Raw genomic sequence first — 14,193 nt, 5'->3', positions numbered from 1 at the left:
TACCGTGTACAACCAGGGTGAGCGTACCGTCTACACCCAGGGTGAGTATACCGTCTACACCCAGGGTGAGTGTACTGTCTACACCCAGGGTGAGTGTACGGTCTACACCCAGGGTGAGTGTACCGTCTACACTTACATTACCGTCTATAACAGAGGGGGAACTAGAGGGGTGGTAATATATCCCCAGGAGGACAACAGGCAATAAGGAACACACACTGGCCAGTAACATGTTAGTTTGAGACGACAAGCACATGGGGTTATAAGTCCCCATCACCCATAGCCTCGGCCCTATCACCCATAGTCATAAGAACATAAGAACAAAGGTAACTGCAGAAGGCCTATTGGCCCATACGAGGCAGCTCCTATTCTATAACCACCCAGTCACACTCATATACTTGTCCAACCCGCGCTTGAAACAATCGAGGGACACCACCTCCACCACGTTACGCGGCAATTGGTTCCACAAATCAGCAACCCTGTTACTGAACCAGTATTTACCCAAGTCTTTCCTAAATCTAAACTTATCCAATTTATACCCATTGTTTCGTGTTGTCTAGTGTTGATATTTTTGATACCCTATTAATATCCCCCCTGTTATGTCCATTCATCCACTTGTAAACTTCTATCATGTCACTCCTAACTCTTCGCCTTTCCAGTGAATGCAACTTAAGCTTTGTTAATCTTTCTTCATATGAAAGATTTCTAATTTGGGGAATTAACTTAGTCATCCTACGTTGGACACGTTCAAGTGAATTTATGTCCATTCTATAATACGGCGACCAAAATTGAACTGCATAATCTAAATGGGGCCTAACCAGAGCTAGATATAGCTTAAGAACCACACCAGGTGTCTTGTTACTAACGCTTCGATTAATAAATCCCAGTGTCCTATTCGCCTTATTACGAACATTCATGCATTGATCGTTTTGTTTTAAATTCTTACTAATCATAACTCCCAGATCCCTTTCGCAATCCGACATCGCAATCTCAACACCATCTATCTCGTATCTTGTTACTCTATCATCATTACCTAGCCTCAGAACTTTACATTTATCAGCATTAAACTGCATTTGCCAATCATTTGACCATTTCAAAACCCTATCTAGATCAACTTGAAGTGATAGTGAGTCCTCCTCCGAATTAATTTCCCTACCGATTTTCGTATCATCAGCAAATTTGCAAATGTTGCTACTCAAACCTGAATCTAAATCATTTATATATATTATAAACAACAGAGTACACAGGACAGAGCCCTGAGGTACTCCACTAACAACATTATCCCACTCTGACTTAACCCCGTTTATACTAACTCTCTGTTTCCTTTGGAATAGCCATGCCCTAATCCAAGTTAATATAGCACCCCCAATCTCGTCAACATCACCCATAGCCTCGTCTCTATCACCCGTAGCCTCGTCCCCATCACCTATAGCCTCGGCCCCATCACCCATAGCCTTAAAGCAATTTGCTCACTAGTCTCCTCCTTTACTTTCTCCAGAAATTCTTCTCCTAACTCATCATTTTCTAATAAATGTGTCACTTTGACTCTCAGAATTTGTGCTTTAGTCATGTTATTTCTGGCTGTTAATTCTAACTTAGTTGCCATATTTATTAAGGCAGACTTTTTTAGGTTCTTAATTCCCTCATAGTCTGGATTAGCCAACAGCGACAACACTTGATCCTCCATGGTTAATTAACACTTGGCCCTTGACTGACTAAAATAATTAACAGAATGGCACGGCACTACACTTCACTTTAAATTGTCACGACAATGAAAATTTGCATAGCCTCACTGCACAAACAAATTACTGGATGACTTACCTCCGAAATCGTGAAACGTAGGTTACTTGTTACACAGGATGACTCTGGCATGGCATATTGCAAGTTTCTAAAACACACAGATTTCTAAGCACACTGGTACCTAGGAAGGCAAGGTTAGATTAGCATAAGTTAAATATATGTAGGAACAATATATCCCGGCCAGACCCCCAAAATCACTGTTGCAAACTGTATATTAATTCTCGTAACCCGTACAGCAACAAAATATTGTAGTCTAGGGACAGTTACTGATGCTGCAATCTCAAGATGGGTCACCAGTATAATCCCATGGTTTGTACTGGCTGGAATTAAGATTAATCACCCCCTTAGGACTAAATAATCACTCATATAAAAACAAATGTGTATTAGACATATATTTCAGGTAACTATCAGTATTATATATATCAACAGATGGGCAATCACATGTAAATCAAAATAAAATTATGTCTCGACAGACTAACATATTACAACAGAACATAATAGATATGATATAACAGAATTTAACTCCTAGATGTGATCCTTCCTTTGTCCAAACAGTTACTGAATAATTTTCTCACGGCAGGAGCCGATCTCGCTTCTGCACAACATTTTGAGTGACAGTTTTTAATTAATATAAATCTTACTTAAATGGAGCCATATAATGGGAATTACTTAACTAAATTAAGGAATGATCAGATTTACATGCACAATCAGAAGTAATGTAATTATTAATATAATAGTTATATAAATATAAAATAAAAAGTATTTGTTGGCAACTGCCCATCATGGCAGGGCATAGTATCCCACAATATTGCCGTCTAGGAGAACAATTAATAACGGTTTCACACGGTCTTGCCACTAAGTGGTCAGTACAAAATATAACTTTCTCAAGGAAAGCTGACCACCACACAAAAAAAATAATAACGGTTTCCCACGGTTTGGTCCGCCCACTGATCATTACCACAATATAACATATCAACACATACAAGTAATGATATAAACATACAAGTGCTGATATATGCATATAAGTAATGATATAATATATAAACACATACAATTAATAATATAATATATAAGCACATACAAGTAATGATGCATGGAAATAGTAATTATTGAACATTTATATACGTATCCAATAGGGGTGCATAACACTTCCACCTCCAGGAAAAAAAATGCAATGGATTGAAGATCAATGGCATTTTTTCCGAAGTAAAGGAATATTTTTGACAGTCTCCGTGGTGTAGTGGTAAGACACTCGCCTGGCGTTCCGCGAGCGCTATGTCATGGGTTCGTATCCTGGCCGGGGAGGATTTACTGGGCGCAATTCCTTAACTGTAGCCTCTGTTTAACGCAACAGTAAAATGTGTACTTGGATGAAAAAACGATTCTTCGCGGCAGGGGATCGTATTCCAGGGACCTGCCCGAAACGCTACGCGTACTAGTGGCTGTACAAGAATGTAACAACTCTTGTATATATCTCAAAAAAAAAAAAAAAAAAAAAAAAAAAATTTCACTCATGGTACATCATATACAAAACTTCTGGACAAAGCATCAGCAATAACATTCTGCCTGCCCGGAATATGTTTAATCTCAACATTAAATTCTCGTAGAAACAATGACCAGCGCAGAATTCATTGGCTCTTGATTTTCATCATATTAATGAATACAAGGGGATTGTGGTCAGTAAACACTAGCACCTTATTACCTGAAAGGTAAGTTTCAAATTTTTTACTTGACAATATGAGACCCAACGCCTCCTTTTCTACCACTTTATAGTTTTTCTGGGCTGAATTAAATTTCCAAGAGTAATAATATACAGGATGCTCAATATTATCTAGACCAACTTCTATAAGCACAGCACCTATTCCAATATCTGAAGCATCAATATATAATAAAAAAGGTTTGTCGTTGACAATATGAATTTTAAGTTCTGAAATGAATTCTGGCAATCTTGAGTCCACTTAAACTTTACTTGCTTTCGCAACAAATTTGTCAATGGGGCAGCAACTGTCGAATAATTTCTACAGTACCGCCTATAGTAAGCACACATACCGATAAATCTTTGGACTCCCTTTTTACTGGTTAACACTGGGTAGTCCACAATGGCTTGTATCTTATCTTGTAAAGGAATTATCTAACCTTGTCCTACTTCATGCCCAAGATAGGTTATAGTCCTTCTTGCCCAACTACACTTATTCATATTCACTGTCTTCAAGGTAGGCCCTACAATCTGGCACATCCTTGAGTAATAAATTCATGAGTCTTTGAAAAGTGGCAGGTGCATTCCTCAAACCGAATGGCATGACATTGAATTCATATGCACCATCAGGTGTAACAAAAGCAGTGATTTCCCTAGCATAATCAGTTAAGGCAATCTGATAATTTCCCGTAGATAAATCAAGTTTACTTTCATAATTAGCATGTCCTATTGATTCAATACACTCCTCCAACAGTGGTAAGGGAAATACATCAACAGTAGTGCTCTTGTTCAGTTTCCGATAATCTACACACAACCTCCAGGTTCCCCCTGGTTTTGGCACTAACAAGCACGGAGAGCTCCAAGCACTTTGACTTGACCGAATGAAATTATGCTGGAGCAGATAGTCCACTTCTTGTTGTATAAATTCCTCTTTTCTGGGTTCACTCGGTAAGGATGTTGTCTAATTGGAGTGCTGTCCAGGAGCTGAATGTCGTGTGTGATGAGGTGGGTCTGTGTGGGAACCTCCCCAAACAGAGATGTATATCTGTCCAGCAGAACCTGGAACTCAGCACGTTGCTCCTCCTGTAAATGACATAGCATCTCCCTGCCATTGGAACTGGAACTGAGAAGTTGAATATTAGCATCATTTTCTTCACTACAATTTCCCTCAGATGGTAACTCCTCCCTAATAAAACAAGCTACCACTTCTGGTCCAACATAAGCTTTTAACCTGTTAATATGCACATCCATTTTATGTTTTGAAAGAGTAGGGTTAAATATTTTGTAAGTTAGGTATCCCACCTTCTTTACTACTTGGTAGGGTCCGTCAAACTTATGGGACATGGAAGACCCCAAACAAGGTTTCAACACCAACACCAAATCTCCGACAGCAAACGACCTGAGCTTAGCCCTGAACTTTTTGTCATATCTTTGTTTCATGGATTGTTGAGTCTGTTCCAGATGTTCCTTCGCCAACTCTCGAGCCTGATACAACTTGTCCTTGACCTCACTCAAGTACCACCCACTCTGATGAACAGAGACATCTCCCATCAACTTTTCTTGGAGCATTTTTAACGGACCTCTCACTTCGTGACCAAATACAAGCTCAAAAGGTGAACACCCCAATGATGCTTGTAACCCTTCTCTGGCAGCAAACAACACAAAAGGGAGATTCTTATTCCAATTACGTGGATAAGTTTCTCCTGTCGTCTTTAACATCTGTTTCAACGTCTGGTGAAAACGTTCAAGCCCACCTTGGCTTTGTTGATGATAAGGACTGGAAAATGTGTGCTGAATCCCTTTGGATTTGCAGAAAGTTTTGAAAACTTTGGAAACAAAATTTCCCCCATTGTCACTCTGGATAACTCTACGCATTCCGAACAAGGAGAAAAATCGTTCAAGACACTTGATGAGATTATGAGTCTTAGTATTTCTTTAAGCATATGCCTCAGGAAATCTCGTCGTCATACACATAAGAGTAAACATAAAAATGTTACTCGACTTAGTCTTAGATAAAGGACCTACACAATCTATTACAACATGAGAAAATGGTTCATCAGGAACTACAATAGGTTGCAATGGTGCTCTTGGCACAGATTGGTTTGGTTTGACAACAATTTGACAGGGTACACAGTTATGACAATACCTGACTACATCTTTCTTTAGTTTGTGCCAGTAAAAATATATACATATTTTATGGTACATATTTGTGATACCTTGATGACCTCCCATGGGGTCATCATGTGCAGCCTGCAGGACCTGCTTACGATAAACATTGGGGACAACTAGTTGGGTTCTGGTCTCACAATCATCTGATGAGGGAGTGCCCTTGGGTCTCTACCTTCTCATCAGAAGTCGATCCTTGAAAAAGAAACCCGTCCCTTCCTCCAATGCATCAACATTATCAGGAGCCTCAGAAATACACTCAAGTAAACTAGGATCAGTAGTCTGTATAACACTTAAGGGCAATGACTCAGACTCAGTAGCGAGCGGGCAAGAACCTAGTAGCTTGATCTCTTTTCCTGATTGATCAGAATAAATTGGAGCCATAGCTTCTTCGGCCTCACTCTCGACAACTGGTTTAGTGGAGACAAGCGGGCAAGGTACAGATAGTTCAGCCTCCTCACCTTCACTTTCCTTGTGGTTTAGGTTCGGCGGGGCTTCTACTACTGCCTCACTCTCATCATCCAGTCGAGTCATAAAAAAATCTTCAAGATCCACCTCCCACTCCTTTACTGAAGGGGTCCTGGTCTTGGGAACAGCTACCTTAGTGAAAACAGGATTACTCTCACCAGTTTTTCTCATTGATCTAGTTACAACACAAGCAGGGTAAATAATGCCATCATCTGCTTCTGGTTGATCTAGTACATTATTGGGATTAATTAACATTATGGGGCACTTGGTCCCTTCAACCTTTCGGTTGCCAAAATCATTACCAAGAATAATAACTACCCCTGGAATGGGCAGTTGTTTACTTACACCAACATTACACCATCTGAAGTAAAATATGAATTAAGCTTAATTTGCATTAAAGACACCTGTTGCACACTGTGAGATTTTTTTGTACGCCTACTTCCCTTAGAAGGTGGACTACAAGTTTAAAGGCTGCTCACGGCAGTTAAGCATGAGTCCAATAGAAAAAGAAAAAGCGGGAGCAAATCGCCAGGCCTCCACCACTAGCGGTGAAAACCTGTCCACAATAGGCCGCTGGCTCCTCCGAGTTAAACAGGACGTTAAAACTAATAAAGGGGGTAACCGACGGGTAATATTTATATTTGATGTGGCGCTATGAATTAGAATTCGAATTCCCAATGACAGCCGTCATATCGAAAGATCACGTCAACATTCAATCGTATAAAGCAGAATATGGGTGGAAAAGAATGGTTGAAGGGTTGACATCAAAGACCGTTTTCTATAACATAACAATTTATTAATAACAAGAGACTAAACTACTACATTACCGAGTTTACGTTACGTTAATGTCCATCCAGTGGCACGATAACAACCAGCTAAATAGCAACCCTTGCTGTGAGGCAGCATACTGAACTAACCTGAACACAGGTGTGCCCACTGATGACGCAATATTGCAAATAAAAAAAAAAATATCACAGACTAAGTTACACTATAGAGATTGCCTCGTTACTTTAATGTCCATCCAGTGGCATTTCAACACAGCTATTCAACAGCCCCTCGAGAAATGACAGCAGTCTCCATCTTGCTGACACTTCGGGCTGACCAGTGAACTAACTGAACAATGACGGATGACCACTGATGGAGCAAGCTAGCAATCAATATTGTCACGGCTTCATGGTAACAGATACTATAATCACAAGCTTAACGATCCTCCTTTCAAACAGGAGTGACCCTCGTAACTAGGCAGGTAGTCCAACAGTGACTTCCCCTATCACAACTAATATGAACACTCTTTGCAACCCCCTGCAAAGGGTTGCACTGTAAACAGTAAACAAAGTCAGGCAAGGTGGGATTCTGGGACACAGCTCCAGTAATCCCTAAGTTACTCTACTCTCGTCACCAGACGATAAAAAAAAGAAATTGCCTCAATCAATTACAAAGTTGATTACGTGATTAATTACGTTAATTGACTGATCGCAGCAGTCAGCAACAAAGTACTACGTTAATCACAACAATTGTCTCTCATAGACAACAACATGATGGTACTCTACGTTAATCATCAACACTTGTCTCTCTTAACACAAGTCATCTTGTTAACAGTAACTCAAAACTCTCTTATATTACATCACACTTGACTCCTTGCAAGTATTCAGTGAGTAATTCTTAATTAAGGTCAAACGGACCACTAATTACATCCCCATTGAGTTACATTAACTAAGCCTACCCTAACTTGGTAGCTTTTCAACAGTCTGTGTCAAAATTTACTTTACTGAGTGTTAATTACCCTAATTAACTCCGAGCAATTAATTAACTGTCACCAGGACCGATAATTAATCATACATAAATACGTCTCACTTCGCACTGCCTAAGCAGGTCTCATCAAACACTGTGAATTCACGGGAGAGAAGTTAATTACTCCCCTAATTAACATGTGTGCATCTTAATCCACTGTCCTCAGACAGGATATGATTAATATAACGATTTATGCTAGCTCCATGACCTCACTTTACCGAGTCATCTGAGTCCTCAAGACTCCAGACGTTAATTACTTCATTAATTCTCATGAGCCACTAATTGCTATACCCCAGAAAGGTAATTAGTCCCGAGCAAATTACGTTAACACAAATACTGACAGACTCTGACAGATCCTCTCCCACTACGTGAATTCATGATGAGAAGGCTAATTACATAATTAGCTAGAGTGGTCAATTAGTTGTCATACGGACAATTAATTACACCAGAAACGTATTTCACTCTAGCTCAATACTGTTCTCCTATAACAGCTCTCACTCACTCAACAATAAATGTGCACCCCTTATCCAGTTAATTACTCTAATTAACTCACTGAATCCTTAAGTCCTCAACACAACTTAAAGAAACAAAGTAAACCCAGTGTCACATAGGTCACACTACAATGGCATGCAATACAACATAAATGCACTGGCCACATATGGTTGCGGCTACTGCAACTCGTTAATTACTGTGCCCATACAGAAATAACACACGGGTTGAAACAACAAGAGTATACCAATATTACTGCCCCCCCCCTCCCCTTATCTTGCAACCGTTGCAAAGGACTACTTCAGCAAGACAATTTATGTTAATATAAAGCACCATCGCTACGCGGACAGCTGGCACTAATTCTCTTAATTAGGCAATTAACAAATCAATTGCTTGCTCTCACTAAGTACTGTGAATTCCCCTGAATAATCAAAGAGGCCCCTTAAAGCCTCAACACAGTTCCTAGGGCAGTAATATTGTATACCTGATAAATACACTGCACAAACCTACAGCATAATGATGCCGTCAGCATACTCCACATGCTAATGACATCATTAGGCAATCAGTCAGCAATCTCATCTACTGACTCACCACACAACACAGTACATAAAACATGCAAATGAACACACAGAAATGGCATTCACATAATCAATGAAAATTATATCACCAGATAAATGTATCCCTAACTGCACAGACCTCAGGGTCTCCACTGACATCCCTGCACCACTGGCCTGCCTACTTCTGCAATGATATAATTAACATGCTGCACTATAATGGCATTAATCCTTCTGAACGATTATATAGAATATACAGACTAGATCACTTATATGGTAAATCTCTACACTGACCGGTTACATATTCGAGTCAGTATACACACAATATATAACTATATATATAACTACTTGTGTGGTACCGTGTACAACATCCATCTCCAGGTACCGTCCTACCAGTCACCTGGACGTGTCACTGACAGCTGTCTCAGCTGCTTCCCTAGCCTGGCAGGGCTATGGGACAGCACAGCTCTTACCGGAATTTCCACTAGTCCTCAGACACTGTTACATAATGATTATTGTACTCACATTTCTTTAAATCCTCAACGCAACATACATTTCCCTGGTCACTACCACTCTGGCTGTAGAACACCCAGTTCGCTCCTCATGTGTCGACTAGGTGTGGCCCTAGGCTGTCCAGGGAAAGTGGCCACTTTAGTGGGAGGTAGTGTGGGGGAATGAAGATTCCCTCAGCTAGTTTTCCTAGTTTTCTAGATTAGGCTAGTCGCTCTAGGGACTCTAGTCAAGAAGTTTTCAAACTAACATTCACTTGAGGGGTGTTGGATGAAAGCTCATGCTATGGACTATCATTTGAGGCTAGCCAGAAGTCTGTGATTACTCTGTAGAGGGAGTTACAGACTTTTCCTGTTTCTGTGAAAATAGGATGGGAGTTGAGAGTGAGTGGTGTGAGAGGATACTTGACTAAACCCGTTAGAGGTGGTGGGGACAGTGGGGTGAACGTCGCCCCCCCCCCCCACACCATGTGAGGCATCTCACCAGTTCTAGGCCTCCCCCTCCTTGTGACGTCACGGGACGCCGCAGGGTGAGGCTGTCTGTGATTGGTTTAGGCATCTCTGCTCCTAGCTGAGTTTTGGCGCGAACAGCTGTGATTGGTGGCGGCACCAGAGAGTGTGCCGGCTTTGTGCTGATTGGTCAAGACAAAGTAGGGGGAGGGGAGATATAGGCATTTTGAGTTCCCCTAGCCTGCCAAATCTTCAGTTTGAGCTGGGCAGCGAGTTGAGAAAGACGTAGCTGGGTGGGGGTGGCGCTGCCACCTCCACCCCCCCTTAATCGCTGTGTCATCACTTTTACTCATCGTGGATAGCACTCCTGCCATCCTGGTTTGTGTCAAGGCCCGATGTGCGTGAAATTGGGGCCCATGAGATACGGAAGGAACAGTAACAAGCTAAGAGACAGTTTACAGTGTTCACCATGGGGCAGCTGGCAGGCCTCATGGTGTATCAGATTGTTCCCTCACATCGAGTCCGAGTATCCTGTCTAGTGTTGATGGACAATGGACAATTGGTGGAATAAGGGCAGTGTAAGTTAGGTGTTATTGCAGGCCCCTGTTGGACTTTGAATTCATCCTTGTTGGGTCCGCCATGTGGTGACGCCGCCGGCCACCTTGGCCAGCTGCGCGGGGGGGGGGGGGGGGGGGGCACCCTCCAGGCGTAGACAAAAATCTCACACACACTACCTGTAATACCTTGGAGAAGCACAACCCTCACCAAAATCTCGGGTGTCAATATAAGCAAGTACATTCTGGGCAATAAGAGACTGTGAAGCTCCAGTATCACGGAGTAGTTGAACAGTCTTACTATTACCATCTTTACACAATAATGTACCAGTAGGAATGTATTGTTTAAATTCAGCCATCCAATGGGGATTGACTGTAGTACATGGAGAATTATTAGTTTGCAATCCTATACTCTTAATAAGACCAGTTGGCCATAATTCAGGATGCAAACTATAGCAAGAAACAATCACATGTCCTCTTCTCTTACAATGTATACATCGCCTGACAGTGGACACACCTGTGGAACCAACTGCAGGTTTAGAATTAACATTACTAGGATTGGATGATCCTGCCAACGGAGTAACAACTTTAGGTTTAATAAGAGAAGAGTTCATGGGAGTAACTGGAGCACTAGGATTGGATTTATACTGATAAGGAGTTCGGTGAACATTATAATTTACTCTACGGTTAAACTTAGGTGATTGGGCCTTAAACTGGGCCTTAGTCAACGACTCATGCTCATCCACGAGCTTAGACAGCTCATAAATGTCTGTTATATTTTTCTGTTCTGCCATAAAAGTAGACAATTTGTCTGAGAGACATGACATCACTTCTGTTATAATAAGCGTCTTAAGAGCATCATACTCGGTTATTGAAAGTGATTTTAGCCATCTGATGCAATAATTAACTTTTTGACGGGTGAAATCTGCTATTGTCTGATCACTTACCCTCTTTAGGTTCCTAAACTTTTGTCTGTGTTCTTCTGGATTTAATTGGTAAGCATTTAAGATGTTATTCTTAACAAACTCATAGTCAAAACTATTCTCATCAGGCAAGGATGCAAAAACCTCCTTACATCGCCCTTTCAGTTGACTTTGCATGATTGCAACCCATTGATCCCTTGGCCAGTTCATACTTACTGCAATCTTAGAAAAATGTGAGAAAAAAACCTTGGGATCCTGCTCATTGAACTTGGGTAACTCTATGTATTTATTCATCCTTATGGGATTATTATCACTACTATTTGAAACATTGCTCGTATTACCGTGCCCAGCTGCCAAACGCTGTGTTTCAAGTCTGTGGTCAGCCTCTGCCATTTGTTGTTGAATTTCTAACTGTTGTTTCTTTGAGGCCTCCAGCTGCAATTGCACTACAATTCTACTATTTTGTGCCTCAATCTCTAAACGTCTAGTGTCAAGCTCCCTCTGCTGAGCTTCAAGCTCTAATATTTTCTGTTGCCTTGCAAATTCATTTTCTTTTTCTTAAGCCTCAAGTTTAGCATACGTTACTTGTGCATCTAACTCAAGACGCCTTAAAGCAATTTGCTCACTAGTCTCCTCCTTTACGTTCTCCCGAAATTCTTCTCCTAACTCATCATTTTCTAATAAATGTGTCACTTTGACTCTCAGAATTTGTGCTTTAGTCATGTTATTTCTGGTTGTTAATTCTAACTTAGTTGCCATATTTATTAAGGCAGACTTTTTTAGGTTCTTAATTCCCTCATAGTCTGGATTAGCCAACAGCGATAACACTTGATCCTCCATGGTTAATTAACACTTGGCCCTTGACTGACTAAAATAATTAACAGAATGGCACGGCACTACACTTCACTTTAAATTGTCACGACAATGAAAATTTGCATAGCCTCACTGCACAAACAAATTACTGGATGACTTACCTCCGAAATCGTGAAACGTAGGTTACTTGTTACACAGGATGACTCTGGCATGGCATATTGCAAGTTTCTAAAACACACAGATTTCTAAGCACACTAGTACCTAGGAAGGCAAGGTTAGATTAGCATAAGTTAAATATATGTAGGAACAATATATCCCGGCCAGACCCCCAAAATCACTGTTGCAAACCGTATATTAATTCTCGTAACCCGTACAGCAACAAAATATTGTAGTCTAGGGACAGTTACTGATGCTGCAATCTCAAGATGGGTCACCAGTATAATCCCATGGTTTGTACTGGCTGGAATTAAGATTAATCACCCCCTTAGGACTAAATAATCACACATATAAAAACAAATGTGTATTAGACATATATTTCAGGTAACTATCAGTATTATATATGTCAACAGATGGACAATCACATGTAAATCAAAATAAAATTATGTCTTGACAGACTAACATATTACAACAGAACATAATAGATATGATATAACAGAATTTAACTCCTAGATGTGATCCTTCCTTTGTCCAAACAGTTACTGAATAATTTTCTCACGGCAGGAGCCGATCTCGCTTCTGCACAACATTTTGAGTGACAGTTTTTAATTAATATAAATCTTACTTAAATGGAGCCATATAATGGGAATTACTTAACTAAATTAAGGAATGATCAGATTTACATGCACAATCAGAAGTAATGTAATTATTAATATAATAGTTATATAAATATAAAATAAAAAGTATTTGTTGGCAACTGCCCATCATGGCAGGACATAGTATCCCACAATATTGCCGTCTAGGTGAACAATTAATAACGGTTTCACACGGTCTTGCCACTAAGTGGTCAGTACAAAATATAACTTTCTCAAGGAAAGCTGACCACCACACAAAAAAAATAATAACGGTTTCCCACGGTTTGGTCCGCCCACTGATCATTACCACAATATAACATATCAACACATACAAGTAATGATATAAACATACAAGTGTTGATATATGCATATAAGTAATGATATAATATATAAACACATACAATTAATAATATAATATATAAGCACATACAAGTAATGATGCATGGAAATAGTAATTATTGAACATTTATATACGTATCCAATAGGGGTGCATAACACCCATCACCCATAGCCTCTTCCCCAACACCCATAGCCTCATCCCCAACACCCATAGCCTCATCCCTAACACCCATAGCCTCATCCCCAACACCCATAGCCTCATCCCCAACACCCATAGCCTCATCCCCAACACCCATAGCCTCGTCCCTAACACCCATAGCCTCATCCCCAACACCCATAGCCTCGTCCCTATCACTCGTAGCCTCGTCCCCATCACCCATAGTCTCGTCCCCATCACCCATAGTCTCGTCCCCATCACCCATAGCCTCGTCCCCATCACCCATAGCCTCGTCCCCATCACCCATAGCCTCGTCCCCATCACCCATAGCCTCGTCCCCATCACCCATAGCCTCGTCCCCATCACCCATAGCCTCGTCCCCATCACCCATAGCCTCGTCCCCATCACCCATAGCCTCGTCCCCATCACCCATAGCCTCGTCCCTATCACTCGTAGCCTCGTCCCCATCACCCATAGCCTCGTCCCCATCACCCATAGCCTCGTCCCTATCACTCGTAGCCTCGTCCCCATCACCCATAGCCTCGTCCCCATCACCCATATCCTCATCCCTATTACCCTTAGTCCTGTCCCCAAAATAAAGTTCACCATCCAAAGCCTCCCCCTAAGGTGACTGTGAGAGTTTGGATTTGTGGAATAAATGAAATGGTTGAGGAATTGAGCTCGGAAAATTTAAAA

Source organism: Procambarus clarkii, chromosome 29 (assembly GCF_040958095.1).
Source record: "Procambarus clarkii isolate CNS0578487 chromosome 29, FALCON_Pclarkii_2.0, whole genome shotgun sequence".
In the NCBI taxonomy this organism is placed as follows: Eukaryota; Metazoa; Arthropoda; class Malacostraca; order Decapoda; family Cambaridae; genus Procambarus; species Procambarus clarkii.
The sequence above is the reverse complement of the archived record's forward strand: the minus strand, read 5'-3'. Positions refer to the sequence as shown.